General features: G+C 45.3%; 21 non-coding genes across 21 annotated transcripts; all 21 read right to left on the bottom strand.

Annotated features, from left to right (window-relative positions):
* Positions 1 to 2572: 2572 nt before the first annotated feature.
* LOC130400486 (5S ribosomal RNA) lies at positions 2573 to 2691 on the bottom strand. The gene has a single exon (XR_008902969.1). It is a non-coding gene; the product is annotated as a 5S ribosomal RNA (ribosomal RNA).
* A 529-nt stretch (positions 2692 to 3220) lies between these two features.
* LOC130400781 (5S ribosomal RNA) lies at positions 3221 to 3339 on the bottom strand. Its single transcript, XR_008903254.1, has one exon. It is a non-coding gene; the product is annotated as a 5S ribosomal RNA (ribosomal RNA).
* Positions 3340 to 3867: 528 nt separating this feature from the next.
* LOC130399419 (5S ribosomal RNA) lies at positions 3868 to 3986 on the bottom strand. Its single transcript, XR_008901930.1, has one exon. It is a non-coding gene; the product is annotated as a 5S ribosomal RNA (ribosomal RNA).
* Positions 3987 to 4515: 529 nt separating this feature from the next.
* LOC130394733 (5S ribosomal RNA) lies at positions 4516 to 4633 on the bottom strand. The gene has a single exon (XR_008897863.1). It is a non-coding gene; the product is annotated as a 5S ribosomal RNA (ribosomal RNA).
* A 529-nt stretch (positions 4634 to 5162) lies between these two features.
* LOC130401086 (5S ribosomal RNA) lies at positions 5163 to 5281 on the bottom strand. The gene has a single exon (XR_008903546.1). It is a non-coding gene; the product is annotated as a 5S ribosomal RNA (ribosomal RNA).
* Positions 5282 to 5810: 529 nt separating this feature from the next.
* LOC130394109 (5S ribosomal RNA) lies at positions 5811 to 5929 on the bottom strand. The gene has a single exon (XR_008897299.1). It is a non-coding gene; the product is annotated as a 5S ribosomal RNA (ribosomal RNA).
* A 529-nt stretch (positions 5930 to 6458) lies between these two features.
* Positions 6459 to 6577, bottom strand: LOC130399418 (5S ribosomal RNA). The gene has a single exon (XR_008901929.1). It is a non-coding gene; the product is annotated as a 5S ribosomal RNA (ribosomal RNA).
* A 519-nt stretch (positions 6578 to 7096) lies between these two features.
* LOC130395417 (5S ribosomal RNA) lies at positions 7097 to 7215 on the bottom strand. The gene has a single exon (XR_008898475.1). It is a non-coding gene; the product is annotated as a 5S ribosomal RNA (ribosomal RNA).
* Positions 7216 to 7744: 529 nt separating this feature from the next.
* On the bottom strand, positions 7745 to 7863 carry LOC130400140 (5S ribosomal RNA). The gene has a single exon (XR_008902618.1). It is a non-coding gene; the product is annotated as a 5S ribosomal RNA (ribosomal RNA).
* Positions 7864 to 8381: 518 nt separating this feature from the next.
* Positions 8382 to 8501, bottom strand: LOC130395737 (5S ribosomal RNA). Its single transcript, XR_008898758.1, has one exon. It is a non-coding gene; the product is annotated as a 5S ribosomal RNA (ribosomal RNA).
* Positions 8502 to 9030: 529 nt separating this feature from the next.
* On the bottom strand, positions 9031 to 9148 carry LOC130394288 (5S ribosomal RNA). Its single transcript, XR_008897461.1, has one exon. It is a non-coding gene; the product is annotated as a 5S ribosomal RNA (ribosomal RNA).
* A 529-nt stretch (positions 9149 to 9677) lies between these two features.
* Positions 9678 to 9796, bottom strand: LOC130399417 (5S ribosomal RNA). The gene has a single exon (XR_008901928.1). It is a non-coding gene; the product is annotated as a 5S ribosomal RNA (ribosomal RNA).
* Positions 9797 to 10325: 529 nt separating this feature from the next.
* Positions 10326 to 10443, bottom strand: LOC130394287 (5S ribosomal RNA). Its single transcript, XR_008897460.1, has one exon. It is a non-coding gene; the product is annotated as a 5S ribosomal RNA (ribosomal RNA).
* A 518-nt stretch (positions 10444 to 10961) lies between these two features.
* Positions 10962 to 11080, bottom strand: LOC130399416 (5S ribosomal RNA). The gene has a single exon (XR_008901927.1). It is a non-coding gene; the product is annotated as a 5S ribosomal RNA (ribosomal RNA).
* A 519-nt stretch (positions 11081 to 11599) lies between these two features.
* On the bottom strand, positions 11600 to 11718 carry LOC130399415 (5S ribosomal RNA). Its single transcript, XR_008901925.1, has one exon. It is a non-coding gene; the product is annotated as a 5S ribosomal RNA (ribosomal RNA).
* A 526-nt stretch (positions 11719 to 12244) lies between these two features.
* On the bottom strand, positions 12245 to 12363 carry LOC130399414 (5S ribosomal RNA). The gene has a single exon (XR_008901924.1). It is a non-coding gene; the product is annotated as a 5S ribosomal RNA (ribosomal RNA).
* A 528-nt stretch (positions 12364 to 12891) lies between these two features.
* On the bottom strand, positions 12892 to 13010 carry LOC130399413 (5S ribosomal RNA). Its single transcript, XR_008901923.1, has one exon. It is a non-coding gene; the product is annotated as a 5S ribosomal RNA (ribosomal RNA).
* Positions 13011 to 13529: 519 nt separating this feature from the next.
* LOC130399410 (5S ribosomal RNA) lies at positions 13530 to 13648 on the bottom strand. The gene has a single exon (XR_008901921.1). It is a non-coding gene; the product is annotated as a 5S ribosomal RNA (ribosomal RNA).
* A 530-nt stretch (positions 13649 to 14178) lies between these two features.
* Positions 14179 to 14297, bottom strand: LOC130399409 (5S ribosomal RNA). Its single transcript, XR_008901920.1, has one exon. It is a non-coding gene; the product is annotated as a 5S ribosomal RNA (ribosomal RNA).
* A 530-nt stretch (positions 14298 to 14827) lies between these two features.
* LOC130401046 (5S ribosomal RNA) lies at positions 14828 to 14945 on the bottom strand. The gene has a single exon (XR_008903508.1). It is a non-coding gene; the product is annotated as a 5S ribosomal RNA (ribosomal RNA).
* A 527-nt stretch (positions 14946 to 15472) lies between these two features.
* On the bottom strand, positions 15473 to 15591 carry LOC130394400 (5S ribosomal RNA). Its single transcript, XR_008897563.1, has one exon. It is a non-coding gene; the product is annotated as a 5S ribosomal RNA (ribosomal RNA).
* Positions 15592 to 16053: the final 462 nt, after the last annotated feature.

Raw genomic sequence — 16053 nt, 5'->3', positions numbered from 1 at the left:
CAGAACCTCCTTCACATTCCCAACCACATCCTCCTTTACAAGTATTGCCACACCACACGATCTTGCCGTCCCACAATTGACGAATAACAGTCCCCTCCATTTCTCCTTGATTTCTGGCATTTTAGCCTGTGTCCAGTTTGTTTCCTGCAGCACTAAAATATCGGATTTAAAATTGATTAACACCTCATCAAACTTCGCCATATTGTTAAGACCGTTGATATTAATTGATGTGAGTGTGACCATTGAAATCAAAAGACACAGAGTGGGTATTACTGTTAAAATCTTTTTTTTTTTTTACGTACCCCTTTCTTTTTCAAGTTCCTCTGTTCCTCATCGGAATCAACCCCTCTCCTGCGTCTGACCCTGGGCGCCCTCTCCCTACAAACACCCAACGCCTCATTCCCAGACTTATTCTCCCTCTCCCTTCCATCAGCCAGTGTGGGGGGGGAAATTATAGGCGCCATACCACGCCAATGAGACGCGTCGGCTGTAGCCTCAATAGTCACAGCACAAGACCCCCAGGCTGCATCTTCCTCTACTGTAGGCCACCCGGGCGCCTGTAAAGAGAGGAGCCCCGCTTGAGAGCTCCTGCCCCCCCCCAACCCTGTGCCCCCATCTCCCCCTGATGCCGGGGCCATTGACACAACCAAATCCACTTCTAGGCTAGCCCCCGTGCCATGTCCCGCCTCGTTCCCCAACTGTCCAGACCCCCGCGGCACCTTGGCTACGCCCTCCGCTGGTGTAGGGTGCCCAGATGCCGGTAGAGAGGAAAGCTCTCCTTGAGAGCTTTGCCCCCCGGGCAACCCCATGCCCCCCACACCCGGGTCCTTCAGCACAACCTGTAGCTGACTGTCCAAGACTGTCTCCCCGTCAGACAGCATCCCGTGCTCCATCTCCTCTTCCGCACTCTCTTCCCCTCCACTTTCCTCACTCTCCAACGATACAGCCCTTGAGTCTGGGTCAACTGAGAGGGCACCCCCTCCCACCTGCTCCTCCTTACACACACAATTTCCCTTTCTATTACCACACTCTCTGCATTTAATCACAGCCACACACTCCCTTGCATAGTGCCCCTGCTTCCCGCACTTCCGACAGAGGAAGTCAGGACAGTCCCTCACTATATGTCCAGGCTGGATGCACAATCTACACACCTTTAATTGTCTGTCATGGATGACTCGGAAATATTCAGCACCCTTTTCAGTGTCAAAACGTGTGGACCAAGGCAAGGACCGTACTTCCTTGTTAAACTTCACCTTAACAAACCGTGTACCCTCACATATGGTCATCCCAGGCCACTTCCTCCTTGCAATCGGCGAAACTGCCTCCACACCCCAGTCCGCAAGCTTCTTCAGAACCTCCTCATCCGTAATGTACACTGGTAGACTCATAAAGGACACCACCATCTCATCTGCAGTCAAGTCTTTTGCGACGACGCTGGTCCCCCTTATCCTAAAACCATCCAACAATCGCCTCTTCCCGTTGGGGTGATTCATCGTTACTTCATATTGGTTCAATGAGAGGTAGCGACATCCCAAGACCAATCCACATACACTCTGCATCGCCCTTAGCATCTCCATCATCGGGATTTTCTCCTCTCCCACAAGCTCCACAGCCACAGACAACTCCCTGCTGTAGCTCGGGCCACCATCCGCAACCTTGTCCTCCTTCTCTCTTGTTGCTCTCTCCGCAGTCACCGGTCTCCCGCCTAGTACGTCCTCCGATGTCCTCTTCGCCACACAACCACCATCCGTCACCGCAGCAGGAGCCGTGTTCCGTTCCATGCCGTCTTCTATTCGAGTTTTCGAAACCGCGTGAGACATCGAAAAAAAACCGAACTAAATTATACTAATACTCCCCCAAACAGCAAGCTGTCGGGGGAATAAACGACTAGACGCAAAACTAACCAAAAAAATATCTATAAATACTTGATTTACCACCAAAAGAATCCTCGCTCCAACACCGTCCTCCTCTCACCACTCAAGCACACCAAACACTTCCTCAATGGGCGTATCACTTCCTCAATGGGCGTGTTCAGGGTGGTATGGCCGTAAGCAATTAGTGCAGGCGCAAAACCAGGTTTTATACAGTAGCACATACGGAGTGAGAAAGCTGCTGAGGCTCGACGTTACACTTTTACAAAAACAATCATTAGTTAGATATAAACGGCAGTAATTGATTCAGTAGGACTCCTTATCCATGTAAACGATCATTGTGACATCTGAATTCATTAATTATCTGAAATACACTGCGTGTGCGTGTGATGTTAAATGTTTGAACCAAGGTTAACGGTTAAAGTGTCAGAGAATGGGTGGTGATTTTTTGACGTCCTCCCATGATCTGAAGTGAGCGTGCGTGTTTGTGTTGGTGAAAGTTTAAGAAATGTACAACTGTCGGTTCAGCTCTCTGGTGCTCCCTGCTGGCAGTATCACTATACTGTCCTCATGTTTCACAAAAATAGTTTTGAGAGACGTTGTCAGTTTTTGTATGTTGCTTAAATCCTCCAAAGCGGTTGGCAGTAAACATCAGGTCACGGTACGCCACGGAGTCAATGAGCTCGAGTTGAAAAAGAAAATGCTTACAGCACCTGGTATTCCCAGGCGGTCTCCCATCCAAGTACTAACCAGGCCCGACCCTGCTTAGCTTCCGAGATCAGACGAGATCGGGCGTGTTCAGGGTGGTATGGCCGTGAGCACTTAGTGCAGGCGCAAAACCAGGTTTTATACAGTAGCACATAAGGAGTGAGAAAGCTGCTGAGGCTCGACGTTACACTTTTACAAAAACAATCATTAGTTAGATATAAACGGCAGTAATTGATTCAGTAGGACTCCTTATCCATGTAAACGATCATTGTGACATCTGAATTAATTAATTATCTGAAATACACTGCGTGTGCGTGTGATGTTAAATGTTTGAACCAAGGTTAACGGTTAAAGTGTCAGAGAATGGGTGGGGATTTTTTGACGTCCTCCCATGATCTGAAGTGAGCGTGCGTGTTTGTGTTGGTGAAAGTTTAAGAAATGTACAACTGTCGGTTCAGCTCTCTGGTGCTCCCTGCTGGCAGTATCACTATACTGTCCTCATGTTTCACAAAAACAGTTTTGAGAGACGTTGTCAGTTTTTGTATGTTGCTTAAATCCTCCAAAGCGGTTGGCAGTAAACATCAGGTCACGGTACGCCACGGTAGGCCACGGAGTCAATGAGCTCGAGTTGAAAAAGAAAAAGCTAACAGCACCTGGTATTCCCAGGCGGTCTCCCATCCAAGTACTAACCAGGCCCGACCCTGCTTAGCTTCCGAGTTCAGACGAGATCGGGCGTGTTCAGGGTGGTATAGCCGCAAGCAAATAGTGCAGGCGCAAAACCAGGTTTTATACAGTAGCACATAAGGAGTGAGAAAGCTGCTGAGGCTCGACGTTACACTTTTACAAAAACAATCATTAGTTAGATATAAACGGCAGTAATTGATTCAGTAGGACTCCTTATCCATGTAAACGATCATTGTGACATCTGAATTAATTAATTATCTGAAATACACTGCGTGTGCGTGTGATGTTAAATGTTTGAACCAAGGTTAACGGTTAAAGTGTCAGAGAATGGGTGGTGATTTTTTGACGTCCTCCCATGATCTGAAGTGAGCGTGCGTGTTTGTGTTGGTGAAAGTTTAAGAAATGTACAACTGTCGGTTCAGCTCTCTGGTGCTCCCTGCTGGCAGTATCACTATACTGTCCTCATGTTTCACAAAAATAGTTTGAGAGACGTTGTCAGTTTTTGTATGTTGCTTAAATCCTCCAAAGCGGTTGGCAGTAAACATCAGGTCACGGTACGCCACGGTAGGCCACGGAGTCAATGAGCTCGAGTTGAAAAAGAAAAAGCTTACAGCACCTGGTATTCCCAGGCGGTCTCCCATCCAAGTACTAACCAGGCCCGACCCTGCTTAGCTTCCGAGATCAGACGAGATCGGGCGTGTTCAGGGTGGTATGGCCGTAAGCAATTAGTGCAGGCGCAAAACCAGGTTTTATACAGTAGCACATAAGGAGTGAGAAAGCTGCTGAGGCTCGAAGTTACACTCTTACAAAAACAATCATTAGTTAGATATAAACGGCAGTAATTGATTCAGTAGAACTCCTTATCCATGTAAACGATCATTGTGACATCTGAATTCATTAATTATCTGAAATACACTGCGTGTGCGTGTGATGTTAAATGTTTGAACCAAGGTTAACGGTTAAAGTGTCAGAGAATGGGTGGGGATTTTTTGACGTCCTCCCATGATCTGAAGTGAGCGTGCGTGTTTGTGTTGGTGAAAGTTTAAGAAATGTACAACTGTCGGTTCAGCTCTCTGGTGCTCCCTGCTGGCAGTATCACTATACTGTCCTCATGTTTCACAAAAACAGTTTTGAGAGACGTTGTCAGTTTTTGTATGTTGCTTAAATCCTCCAAAGCGGTTGGCAGTAAACATCAGGTCACGGTACGCCACGGTAGGCCACGGAGTCAATGAGCTCGAGTTGAAAAAGAAAAAGCTTACAGCACCTGGTATTCCCAGTCGGTCTCCCATCCAAGTACTAACCAGGCCCGACCCTGCTTAGCTTCCGAGATCAGACGAGATCGGCGTGTTCAGGGTGGTATGGCCGTAAGCAATTAGTGCAGGCGCAAAACCAGGTTTTATACAGTAGCACATAAGGAGTGAGAAAGCTGCTGAGGCTCGACGTTACACTTTTACAAAAACAATCATTAGTTAGATATAAACGGCAGTAATTGATTCAGTAGGACTCCTTATCCATGTAAACGATCATTGTGACATCTGAATTCATTAATTATCTGAAATACACTGCGTGTGCGTGTGATGTTAAATGTTTGAACCAAGGTTAACGGTTAAAGTGTCAGAGAATGGGTGGTGATTTTTTGACGTCCTCCCATGATCTGAAGTGAGCGTGCGTGTTTGTGTTGGTGAAAGTTTAAGAAATGTACAACTGTCGGTTCAGCTCTCTGGTGCTCCCTGCTGGCAGTATCACTATACTGTCCTCATGTTTCACAAAAACAGTTTTGAGAGACGTTGTCAGTTTTTGTATGTTGCTTAAATCCTCCAAAGCGGTTGGCAGTAAACATCAGGTCACGGTACGCCACGGTAGGCCACGGAGTCAATGAGCTCGAGTTGAAAAAGAAAAAGCTTACAGCACCTGGTATTCCCAGGCGGTCTCCCATCCAAGTACTAACCAGGCCCGACCCTGCTTAGCTTCCGAGTTCAGACGAGATCGGGCGTGTTCAGGGTGGTATGGCCGTAAGCAATTAGTGCAGGCGCAAAACCAGGTTTTATACAGTAGCACATAAGGAGTGAGAAAGCTGCTGAGGCTCGACGTTACACTCTTACAAAAACAATCATTAGTTAGATATAAACGGCAGTAATTGATTCAGTAGAACTCCTTATCCATGTAAACGATCATTGTGACATCTGAATTCATTAATTATCTGAAATACACTGCGTGTGCGTGTGATGTTAAATGTTTGAACCAAGGTTAACGGTTAAAGTGTCAGAGAATGGGTGGTGATTTTTTGACGTCCTCCCATGATCTGAAGTGAGCGTGCGTGTTTGTGTTGGTGAAAGTTTAAGAAATGTACAACTGTCGGTTCAGCTCTCTGGTGCTCCCTGCTGGCAGTATCACTATACTGTCCTCATGTTTCACAAAAACAGTTTTGAGAGACGTTGTCAGTTTTTGTATGTTGCTTAAATCCTCCAAAGCGGTTGGCAGTAAACATCAGGTCACGGTACGCCACGGTAGGCCACGGAGGCAATGAGCTCGAGTTGAAAAAGAAAAAGCTTACAGCACCTGGTATTCCCAGGCGGTCTCCCATCCAAGTACTAACCAGGCCCGACCCTGCTTAGCTTCCGAAATCAAACGAGATCGGGCGTGTTCAGGGTGGTATGGCCGTAATCAATTAGTGCAGGCGCAAAACCAGGTTTTATACAGTAGCACATAAGGAGTGAGAAAGCTGCTGAGGCTCGACGTTACACTTTTACAAAAACAATCATTAGTTAGATATAAACGGCAGTAATTGATTCAGTAGGACTCCTTATCCATGTAAACGATCATTGTGACATCTGAATTCATTAATTATCTGAAATACACTGCGTGTGCGTGTGATGTTAAATGTTTGAACCAAGGTTAACGGTTAAAGTGTCAGAGAATGGGTGGTGATTTTTTGACGTCCTCCCGTGATCTGAAGTGAGCGTGCGTGTTTGTGTTGGTGAAAGTTTAAGAAATGTACAACTGTCGGTTCAGCTCTCTGGTGCTCCCTGCTGGCAGTATCACTATACTGTCCTCATGTTTCACAAAAATAGTTTTGAGAGACGTTGTCAGTTTTTGTATGTTGCTTAAATCCTCCAAAGCGGTTGGCAGTAAACATCAGGTCACGGTACGCCACGGTAGGCCAAGGAGGCAATGAGCTCGAGTTGAAAAAGAAAAAGCTTACAGCACCTGGTATTCCCAGGCGGTCTCCCATCCAAGTACTAACCAGGCCCGACCCTGCTTAGCTTCCGAGATCAGACGAGATCGGGCGTGTTCAGGGTGGTATGGCCGTAAGCAAATAGTACAGGCGCAAAACCAGGTTTTATACAGTAGCACATAAGGAGTGAGAAAGCTGCTGAGGCTCGACGTTACACTCTTACAAAAACAATCATTAGTTAGATATAAACGGCAGTAATTGATTCAGTAGGACTCCTTATCCATGTAAACGATCATTGTGACATCTGAATTCATTAATTATCTGAAATACACTGCGTGTGCGTGTGATGTTAAATGTTTGAACCAAGGTTAACGGTTAAAGTGTCAGAGAATGGGTGGTGATTTTTTGACGTCCTCCCATGATCTGAAGTGAGCGTGCGTGTTTGTGTTGGTGAAAGTTTAAGAAATGTACAACTGTCGGTTCAGCTCTCTGGTGCTCCCTGCTGGCAGTATCACTATACTGTCCTCATGTTTCACAAAAACAGTTTTGAGAGACGTTGTCAGTTTTTGTATGTTGCTTAAATCCTCCAAAGCGGTTGGCAGTAAACATCAGGTCACGGTACGCCACGGAGTCAATGAGCTCGAGTTGAAAAATAAAAAACTTACAGCACCTGGTATTCCCAGGCGGTCTCCCATCCGAGTACTAACCAGCCCCGACCCTGCTTAGCTTCCGAGTTTAGACGAGATCGGGCGTGTTCAGGGTGGTATGGCCGTAAGCAATTAGTGCAGGCGCAAAATCAGGTTTTATACAGTAGCACATAAGGAGTGAGAAAGCTGCTGAGGCTCGACGTTACACTCTTACAAAAACAATCATTAGTTAGATATAAACGGCAGTAATTGATTCAGTAGGACTCCTTATCCATGTAAACGATCATTGTGACATCTGAATTCATTAATTATCTGAAATACACTGCGTGTGCGTGTGATGTTAAATGTTTGAACCAAGGTTAACGGTTAAAGTGTCAGAGAATGGGTGGTGATTTTTTGACGTCCTCCCATGATCTGAAGTGAGCGTGCGTGTTTGTGTTGGTGAAAGTTTAAGAAATGTACAACTGTCGGTTCAGCTCTCTGGTGCTCCCTGCTGGCAGTATCACTATACTGTCCTCATGTTTCACAAAAATAGTTTTGAGAGACGTTGTCAGTTTTTGTATGTTGCTTAAATCCTCCAAAGCGGTTGGCAGTAAACATCAGGTCACGGTACGCCACGGTAGGCCACGGAGTCAATGAGCTCGAGTTGAAAAAGAAAAAGCTTACAGCACCTGGTATTCCCAGGCGGTCTCCCATCCAAGTACTAACCAGGCCCGACCCTGCTTAGCTTCCGAGATCAGACGAGATCGGGCGTGTTCAGGGTGGTATGGCCGAAAGCAATTAGTACAGGCGCAAAACCAGGTTTTATACAGTAGCACATAAGGAGTGAGAAAGCTGCTGAGGCTCGACGTTACACTCTTACAAAAACAATCATTAGTTAGATATAAACGGCAGTAATTGATTCAGTAGGACTCCTTATCCATGTAAACGATCATTGTGACATCTGAATTCATTAATTATCTGAAATACACTGCGTGTGCGTGTGATGTTAAATGTTTGAACCAAGGTTAACGGTTAAAGTGTCAGAGAATGGGTGGTGATTTTTTGACGTCCTCCCATGATCTGAAGTGAGCGTGCGTGTTTGTGTTGGTGAAAGTTTAAGAAATGTACAACTGTCGGTTCAGCTCTCTGGTGCTCCCTGCTGGCAGTATCACTATACTGTCCTCATGTTTCACAAAAACAGTTTTGAGAGACGTTGTCAGTTTTTGTATGTTGCTTAAATCCTCCAAAGCGGTTGGCAGTAAACATCAGGTCACGGTACGCCACGGAGTCAATGAGCTCGAGTTGAAAAATAAAAACTTACAGCACCTGGTATTCCCAGGCGGTCTCCCATCCGAGTACTAACCAGGCCCGACCCTGCTTAGCTTCCGAGTTTAGACGAGACCGGGCGTGTTCAGGGTGGTAATGGCCGTAAGCAATTAGTGCAGGCGCAAAATCAGGTTTTATACAGTAGCACATAAGGAGTGAGAAAGCTGCTGAGGCTCGACGTTACACTCTTACAAAAACAATCATTAGTTAGATATAAACGGCAGTAATTGATTCAGTAGGACTCCTTATCCATGTAAACGATCATTGTGACATCTGAATTCATTAATTATCTGAAATACACTGCGTGTGCGTGTGATGTTAAATGTTTGAACCAAGGTTAACGGTTAAAGTGTCAGAGAATGGGTGGTGATTTTTTGACGTCCTCCCATGATCTGAAGTGAGCGTGCGTGTTTGTGTTGGTGAAAGTTTAAGAAATGTACAACTGTCGGTTCAGCTCTCTGGTGCTCCCTGCTGGCAGTATCACTATACTGTCCTCATGTTTCACAAAAATAGTTTTGAGAGACGTTGTCAGTTTTTGTATGTTGCTTAAATCCTCCAAAGCGGTTGGCAGTAAACATCAGGTCACGGTACGCCACGGTAGGCCACGGAGTCAATGAGCTCGAGTTGAAAAAGAAAAAGCTTACAGCACCTGGTATTCCCAGGCGGTCTCCCATCCAAGTACTAACCAGCCCGACCCTGCTTAGCTTCCGAGATCAGACGAGATCGGGCGTGTTCAGGGTGGTATGGCCGTAAGCAATTAGTGCAGGCGCAAAACCAGGTTTTATACAGTAGCACATAAGGAGTGAGAAAGCTGCTGAGGCTCGACGTTACACTTTTACAAAAACAATCATTAGTTAGATATAAACGGCAGTAATTGATTCAGTAGGACTCCTTATCCATGTAAACGATCATTGTGACATCTGAATTCATTAATTATCTGAAATACACTGCGTGTGCGTGTGATGTTAAATGTTTGAACCAAGGTTAACGGTTAAAGTGTCAGAGAATGGGTGGTGATTTTTTGACGTCCTCCCATGATCTGAAGTGAGCGTGCGTGTTTGTGTTGGTGAAAGTTTAAGAAATGTACAACTGTCGGTTCAGCTCTCTGGTGCTCCCTGCTGGCAGTATCACTATACTGTCCTCATGTTTCACAAAAATAGTTTTGAGAGACGTTGTCAGTTTTTGTATGTTGCTTAAATCCTCCAAAGCGGTTGGCAGTAAACATCAGGTCACGGTACGCCACGGTAGGCCACGGAGTCAATGAGCTCGAGTTGAAAAAGAAAAAGCTTACAGCACCTGGTATTCCCAGGCGGTCTCCCATCCAAGTACTAACCAGGCCCGACCCTGCTTAGCTTCCGAGATCAGACGAGATCGGGCGTGTTCAGGGTGGTATGGCCGTAAGCAATTAGTGCAGGCGCAAAACCAGGTTTTATACAGTAGCACATAAGGAGTGAGAAAGCTGCTGAGGCTCGACGTTACACTCTTACAAAAACAATCATTAGTTAGATATAAACGGCAGTAATTGATTCAGTAGGACTCCTTATCCATGTAAACGATCATTGTGACATCTGAATTCATTAATTATCTGAAATACACTGCGTGTGCGTGTGATGTTAAATGTTTGAACCAAGGTTAACGGTTAAAGTGTCAGAGAATGGGTGGTGATTTTTTGACGTCCTCCCATGATCTGAAGTGAGCGTGCGTGTTTGTGTTGGTGAAAGTTTAAGAAATGTACAACTGTCGGTTCAGCTCTCTGGTGCTCCCTGCTGGCAGTATCACTATACTGTCCTCATGTTTCACAAAAATAGTTTTGAGAGACGTTGTCAGTTTTTGTATGTTGCTTAAATCCTCCAAAGCGGTTGGCAGTAAACATCAGGTCACGGTACGCCACGGTAGGCCACGGAGTCAATGAGCTCGAGTTGAAAAAGAAAAAGCTTACAGCACCTGGTATTCCCAGGCGGTCTCCCATCCAAGTACTAACCAGCCCGACCCTGCTTAGCTTCCGAGATCAGACGAGATCGGGCGTGTTCAGGGTGGTATGGCCGTAAGCAACTAGTGCAGGCGCAAAACCAGGTTTTATACAGTAGCACATAAGGAGTGAGAAAGCTGCTGAGGCTCGACGTTACACTCTTACAAAAACAATCATTAGTTAGATATAAACGGCAGTAATTGATTCAGTAGGACTCCTTATCCATGTAAACGATCATTGTGACATCTGAATTCATTAATTATCTGAAATACACTGCGTGTGCGTGTGATGTTAAATGTTTGAACCAAGGTTAACGGTTAAAGTGTCAGAGAATGGGTGGTGATTTTTTGACGTCCTCCCATGATCTGAAGTGAGCGTGCGTGTTTGTGTTGGTGAAAGTTTAAGAAATGTACAACTGTCGGTTCAGCTCTCTGGTGCTCCCTGCTGGCAGTATCACTATACTGTCCTCATGTTTCACAAAATAGTTTTGAGAGACGTTGTCAGTTTTTGTATGTTGCTTAAATCCTCCAAAGCGGTTGGCAGTAAACATCAGGTCACGGTACGCCACGGAGTCAATGAGCTCGAGTTGAAAAAGAAAAAGCTTACAGCACCTGGTATTCCCAGGCGGTCTCCCATCCAAGTACTAACCAGGCCCGACCCTGCTTAGCTTCCGAGATCAGACGAGATCGGGCGTGTTCAGGGTGGTATGGCCGTAAGCAAATAGTGCAGGCGCAAAACCAGGTTTTATACAGTAGCACATAAGGAGTGAGAAAGCTGCTGAGGCTCGACGTTACACTTTTACAAAAACAATCATTAGTTAGATATAAACGGCAGTAATTGATTCAGTAGGACTCCTTATCCATGTAAACGATCATTGTGACATCTGAATTCATTAATTATCTGAAATACACTGCGTGTGCGTGTGATGTTAAATGTTTGAACCAAGGTTAACGGTTAAAGTGTCAGAGAATGGGTGGTGATTTTTTGACGTCCTCCCATGATCTGAAGTGAGCGTGCGTGTTTGTGTTGGTGAAAGTTTAAGAAATGTACAACTGTCGGTTCAGCTCTCTGGTGCTCCCTGCTGGCAGTATCACTATACTGTCCTCATGTTTCACAAAAATAGTTTTGAGAGACGTTGTCAGTTTTTGTATGTTGCTTAAATCCTCCAAAGCGGTTGGCAGTAAACATCAGGTCACGGTACGCCACGGAGTCAATGAGCTCGAGTTGAAAAAGAAAAAGCTTACAGCACCTGGTATTCCCAGGCGGTCTCCCATCCAAGTACTAACCAGGCCCGACCCTGCTTAGCTTCCGAGATCAGACGAGATCGGGCGTGTTCAGGGTGGTATGGCCGTAAGCAATTAGTGCAGGCGCAAAACCAGGTTTTATACAGTAGCACATAAGGAGTGAGAAAGCTGCTGAGGCTCGACGTTACACTCTTACAAAAACAATCATTAGTTAGATATAAACGGCAGTAATTGATTCAGTAGGACTCCTTATCCATGTAAACGATCATTGTGACATCTGAATTCATTAATTATCTGAAATACACTGCGTGTGCGTGTGATGTTAAATGTTTGAACCAAGGTTAACGGTTAAAGTGTCAGAGAATGGGTGGTGATTTTTTGACGTCCTCCCATGATCTGAAGTGAGCGTGCGTGTTTGTGTTGGTGAAAGTTTAAGAAATGTACAACTGTCGGTTCAGCTCTCTGGTGCTCCCTGCTGGCAGTATCACTATACTGTCCTCATGTTTCACAAAAATAGTTTTGAGAGACGTTGTCAGTTTTTGTATGTTGCTTAAATCCTCCAAAGCGGTTGGCAGTAAACATCAGGTCACGGTACGCCACGGTAGGCCCGAGTCAATGAGCTCGAGTTGAAAAAGAAAAGCTTACAGCACCTGGTATTCCCAGGCGGTCTCCCATCCAAGTACTAACCAGGCCCGACCCTGCTTAGCTTCCGAGATCAGACGAGATCGGGCGTGTTCAGGGTGGTATGGCCGTAAGCAATTAGTGCAGGCGCAAAACCAGGTTTATACAGTAGCACATAAGGAGTGAGAAAGCTGCTGAGGCTCGACGTTACACTCTTACAAAAACAATCATTAGTTAGATATAAACGGCAGTAATTGATTCAGTAGGACTCCTTATCCATGTAAACGATCATTGTGACATCTGAATTCATTAATTATCTGAAATACACTGCGTGTGCGTGTGATGTTAAATGTTTGAACCAAGGTTAACGGTTAAAGTGTCAGAGAATGGGTGGTGATTTTTTGACGTCCTCCCATGATCTGAAGTGAGCGTGCGTGTTTGTGTTGGTGAAAGTTTAAGAAATGTACAACTGTCGGTTCAGCTCTCTGGTGCTCCCTGCTGGCAGTATCACTATACTGTCCTCATGTTTCACAAAAATAGTTTTGAGAGACGTTGTCAGTTTTTGTATGTTGCTTAAATCCTCCAAAGCGGTTGGCAGTAAACATCAGGTCACGGTACGCCACGGTAGGCCACGGAGTCAATGAGCTCGAGTTGAAAAAGAAAAAGCTTACAGCACCTGGTATTCCCAGGCGGTCTCCCATCCAAGTACTAACCAGGCCCGACCCTGCTTAGCTTCCGAGATCAGACGAGATCGGGCGTGTTCAGGGTGGTATGGCCGTAAGCAATTAGTGCAGGCGCAAAACCAGGTTTTATACAGTAGCACATAAGGAGTGAGAAAGCTGCTGAGGCTCGACGTTACACTCTTACAAAAACAATCATTAGTTAGATATAAACGGCAGTAATTGATTCAGTAGGACTCCTTATCCATGTAAACGATCATTGTGACATCTGAATTCATTAATTATCTGAAATACACTGCGTGTGCGTGTGATGTTAAATGTTTGAACCAAGGTTAACGGTTAAAGTGTCAGAGAATGGGTGGTGATTTTTTGACGTCCTCCCATGATCTGAAGTGAGCGTGCGTGTTTGTGTTGGTGAAAGTTTAAGAAATGTACAACTGTCGGTTCAGCTCTCTGGTGCTCCCTGCTGGCAGTATCACTATACTGTCCTCATGTTTCACAAAAATAGTTTTGAGAGACGTTGTCAGTTTTTGTATGTTGCTTAAATCCTCCAAAGCGGTTGGCAGTAAACATCAGGTCACGGTACGCCACGGAGTCAATGAGCTCGAGTTGAAAAAGAAAAAGCTTACAGCACCTGGTATTCCCAGGCGGTCTCCCATCCAAGTACTAACCAGGCCCGACCCTGCTTAGCTTCCGAGATCAGACGAGATCGGGCGTGTTCAGGGTGGTATGGCCGTAAGCAATTAGTGCAGGCGCAAAACCAGGTTTTATACAGTAGCACATAAGGAGTGAGAAAGCTGCTGAGGCTCGACGTTACACTCTTACAAAAACAATCATTAGTTAGATATAAACGGCAGTAATTGATTCAGTAGGACTCCTTATCCATGTAAACGATCATTGTGACATCTGAATTCATTAATTATCTGAAATACACTGCGTGTGCGTGTGATGTTAAATGTTTGAACCAAGGTTAACGGTTAAAGTGTCAGAGAATGGGTGGTGATTTTTTTGACGTCCTCCCATGATCTGAAGTGAGCGTGCGTGTTTGTGTTGGTGAAAGTTTAAGAAATGTACAACTGTCGGTTCAGCTCTCTGGTGCTCCCTGCTGGCAGTATCACTATACTGTCCTCATGTTTCACAAAAACAGTTTTGAGAGACGTTGTCAGTTTTTGTATGTTGCTTAAATCCTCCAAAGCGGTTGGCAGTAAACATCAGGTCACGGTACGCCACGGTAGGCCACGGAGTCAATGAGCTCGAGTTGAAAAAGAAAAAGCTTACAGCACCTGGTATTCCCAGGCGGTCTCCCATCCAAGTACTAACCAGGCCCGACCCTGCTTAGCTTCCGAGATCAGACGAGATCGGGCGTGTTCAGGGTGGTATGGCCGTAAGCAATTAGTGCAGGCGCAAAACCAGGTTTTATACAGTAGCACATAAGGAGTGAGAAAGCTGCTGAGGCTCGACGTTACACTCTTACAAAAACAATCATTAGTTAGATATAAACGGCAGTAATTGATTCAGTAGGACTCCTTATCCATGGTAACGATCATTGTGACATCTGAATTCATTAATTATCTGAAATACACTGCGTGTGCGTGTGATGTTAAATGTTTGAACCAAGGTTAACGGTTAAAGTGTCAGAGAATGGGTGGTGATTTTTTGACGTCCTCCCATGATCTGAAGTGAGCGTGCGTGTTTGTGTTGGTGAAAGTTTAAGAAATGTACAACTGTCGGTTCAGCTCTCTGGTGCTCCCTGCTGGCAGTATCACTATACTGTCCTCATGTTTCACAAAAATAGTTTTGAGAGACGTTGTCAGTTTTTTGTATGTTGCTTAAATCCTCCAAAGCGGTTGGCAGTAAACATCAGGTCACGGTACGCCACGGTAGGCCACGGAGGCAATGAGCTCGAGTTGAAAAAGAAAAAGCTTACAGCACCTGGTATTCCCAGGCGGTCTCCCATCCAAGTACTAACCAGGCCCGACCCTGCTTAGCTTCCGAGATCAGACGAGATCGGGCGTGTCAGGGTGGTATGGCCGTAAGCAATTAGTGCAGGCGCAAAACCAGGTTTATACAGTAGCACATAAGGAGTGAGAAAGCTGCTGAGGCTCGACGTTACACTTTTACAAAAACAATCATTAGTTAGATATAACGGCAGTAATTGATTCAGTAGGACTCCTTATCCATGTAAACGATCATTGTGACATCTGAATTCATTAATTATCTGAAATACACTGCGTGTGCGTGTGATGTTAAATGTTTGAACCAAGGTTAACGGTTAAAGTGTCAGAGAATGGGTGGTGATTTTTTGACGTCCTCCCATGATCTGAAGTGAGCGTGCGTGTTTGTGTTGGTGAAAGTTTAAGAAATGTACAACTGTCGGTTCAGCTCTCTGGTGCTCCCTGCTGGCAGTATCACTATACTGTCCTCATGTTTCACAAAAATAGTTTTGAGAGACGTTGTCAGTTTTTGTATGTTGCTTAAATCCTCCAAAGCGGTTGGCAGTAAACATCAGGTCACGGTACGCCACGGTAGGCCACGGAGTCAATGAGCTCGAGTTGAAAAAGAAAAAGCTTACAGCACCTGGTATTCCCAGGCGGTCTCCCATCCAAGTACTAACCAGGCCCGACCCTGCTTAGCTTCCGAGATCAGACGAGATCGGGCGTGTTCAGGGTGGTATGGCCTAAAGCAATTAGTGCAGGCGCAAAACCAGGTTTTATACAGTAGCACATAAGGAGTGAGAAAGCTGCTGAGGCTCGACGTTACACTCTTACAAAAAACAATCATTAGTTAGATATAAACGGCAGTAATTGATTCAGAGGACTCCTTATCCATGTAAACGATCATTGTGACATCTGAATTCATTATTATCTGAAATACACTGCGTGTGCGTGTGATGTAAATGTTTGAACCAAGGTTAACGGTTAAAGTGTCAGAGAATGGGTGGTGATTTTTGACGTCCTCCCATGATCTGAAGTGAGCGTGCGTGTTTGTGTTGGTGAAAGTTTAAGAAATGTACAACTGTCGGTTCAGCTCTCTGGTGCTCCCTGCTGGCAGTATCACTATACTGTCCTCATGTTTCACAAAAATAGTTTTGAGAGACGTTGTCAGTTTTTTGTATGTTGCTTAAATCCTCCAAAGCGGTTGGCAGT

Source organism: Gadus chalcogrammus, chromosome 12 (assembly GCF_026213295.1).
Source record: "Gadus chalcogrammus isolate NIFS_2021 chromosome 12, NIFS_Gcha_1.0, whole genome shotgun sequence".
Classification (NCBI taxonomy): Eukaryota; Metazoa; Chordata; class Actinopteri; order Gadiformes; family Gadidae; genus Gadus; species Gadus chalcogrammus.
This window is presented reverse-complemented; position numbering and strand designations above follow the sequence as displayed.